The following is a 2500-nucleotide window of genomic DNA, read 5'->3' on the forward strand; positions in this document are numbered from 1 at the left end:
CAAAACAGCCCAAAAACGGGCCAAAACTGGCCATTTTTGGCTGCGCGAGCGAGCGGCGAGCGGCGAACAGCGAGCGAAGCGAGAGGCAGCACCGTCCCTGCTATACGAAAGCCCCATCCAGCCCTGTGCCACCCGGGGGGTTCCAGGGTGCTGAGATGGCTGACGTTTTGCTCCGCTCTCGACGGTCACCGCGCAATGCAAGAACAGGCCAAAAACTGGCCAAAACGGCCCAAAAACGGGCCAAAACTGGCCATTTTTGGCTGCGCGAGCGGCGAGCGGCGGACAGCGAGCGAAGCGAGAGGCAGCACCGTCCCTGCTATACGAAAGCCCCATCCAGCCCTGTGCCACCCGGGGGGTTCCAGGGTGCTGAGATGGCTGACGTTTTGCTCCGCTCTCGACGGTCACCGCGCAATGCAAGAACAGGCCAAAAACTGGCCAAAACGGCCCAAAAACGGGCCAAAACTGGCCATTTTTGGCTGCGCGAGCGAGTGGCGAGCGGCGGACAGCGAGCGAAGCGAGAGGCAGCACCGTCCCTGCTATACGAAAGCCCCATCCAGCCCTGTGCCACCCGGGGGGTTCCAGGGTGCTGAGATGGCTGACGTTTTGCTCCGCTCTCGACGGTCACCGCGCAATGCAAGAACAGGCCAAAAACTGGCCAAAACGGCCCAAAAACGGGCCAAAACTGGCCATTTTTGGCTGCACGAGCGAGCGGCGAGCGGCGGACAGCGAGCGAAGCGAGAGGCAGCACCGTCCCTGCTATACGAAAGCCCCATCCAGCCCTGTGCCACCCGGGGGGTTCCAGGGTGCTGAGATGGCTGACGTTTTGCTCCGCTCTCGACGGTCACCGCGCAATGCAAGAACAGGCCAAAAACTGGCCAAAACGGCCCAAAAACGGGCCAAAACTGGCCATTTTTGGCTGCACGAGCGAGCGGCGAGCGGCGGACAGCGAGCGAAGCGAGAGGCAGCACCGTCCCTGCTATACGAAAGCCCCATCCAGCCCTGTGCCACCCGGGGGGTTCCAGGGTGCTGAGATGGCTGACGTTTTGCTCCGCTCTCGACGGTCACCGCGCAATGCAAGAACAGGCCAAAAACTGGCCAAAACGGCCCAAAAACGGGCCAAAACTGGCCATTTTTGGCTGCACGAGCGAGCGGCGAGCGGCGGACAGCGAGCGAAGCGAGAGGCAGCACCGTCCCTGCTATACGAAAGCCCCATCCAGCCCTGTGCCACCCGGGGGGTTCCAGGGTGCTGAGATGGCTGACGTTTTGCTCCGCTCTCGACGGTCACCGCGCAATGCAAGAACAGGCCAAAAACTGGCCAAAACGGCCCAAAAACGGGCCAAAACTGGCCATTTTTGGCTGCACGAGCGAGCGGCGAGCGGCGGACAGCGAGCGAAGCGAGAGGCAGCACCGTCCCTGCTATACGAAAGCCCCATCCAGCCCTGTGCCACCCGGGGGGTTCCAGGGTGCTGAGATGGCTGACGTTTTGCTCCGCTCTCGACGGTCACCGCGCAATGCAAGAACAGGCCAAAAACTGGCCAAAACGGCCCAAAAACGGGCCAAAACTGGCCATTTTTGGCTGCGCGAGCGAGCGGCGAGCGGCGGACAGCGAGCGAAGCGAGAGGCAGCACCGTCCCTGCTATATACGAAAGCCCCATCCAGCCCTGTGCCACCCGGGGGGTTCCAGGGTGCTGAGATGGCTGACGTTTTGCTCCGCTCACGACGGTCACCGCACCACGCAAGAACGGACCATAAACAGGCCAAAACAGCCCAAAAACGGGCCAAAACTGGTCATTTTTGGCTGCGCGAGCGAGCGGCGAGCGGCGAACAGCGAGCGAAGCGTGAGGCAGCACCGTCCCTGCTATACGAAAGCCCCATCCAGCCCTGTGCCACCCGGGGGGTTCCAGGGTGCTGAGATGGCTGACGTTTTGCTCCGCTCACGACGGTCACCGCGCCATGCAAGAACGGACCAAAAACAGGCCAAAACAGCCCAAAAACGGGCCAAAACTGGCCATTTTTGGCTGAGCGAGCGAGCGGTGAGCGGCGAACAGCGAGCGAAGCGAGAGGCAGCACCGTCCCTGCTATACGAAAGCCCCATCCAGCCCTGTGCCACCCGGGGGGTTCCAGGGTGCTGAGATGGCTGACGTTTTGCTCCGCTCACGACGGTCGCCGTGCCACGCAAGAACGGACCAAAAACAGGCCAAAACAGCCCAAAAACGGGCCAAAACTGGCCATTTTAGGTTGCGCGAGCGAGCGGCGAGCGGCGAACAGCGAGCGAAGCGTGAGGCAGCACCGTCCCTGCTATACGAAAGCCCCATCCAGCCCTGTGCCACCCGGGGGGTTCCAAGGTGCTGAGATGGCTGACGTTTTGCTCCGCTCACGACGGTCACCGCGCCACGCCAGAACAGACCAAAAACAGGCCAAAACAGCCCAAAAACGGGCCAAAACTGGCCATTTTTGGCTGCGCGAGCGAGCGGCGAGCGGCGAACAGCGAGCGAAGCGA

Source organism: Musa acuminata, unplaced genomic scaffold (genome assembly GCF_036884655.1).
Source record: "Musa acuminata AAA Group cultivar baxijiao unplaced genomic scaffold, Cavendish_Baxijiao_AAA HiC_scaffold_623, whole genome shotgun sequence".
NCBI lineage: Eukaryota > Viridiplantae > Streptophyta > Magnoliopsida > Zingiberales > Musaceae > Musa > Musa acuminata.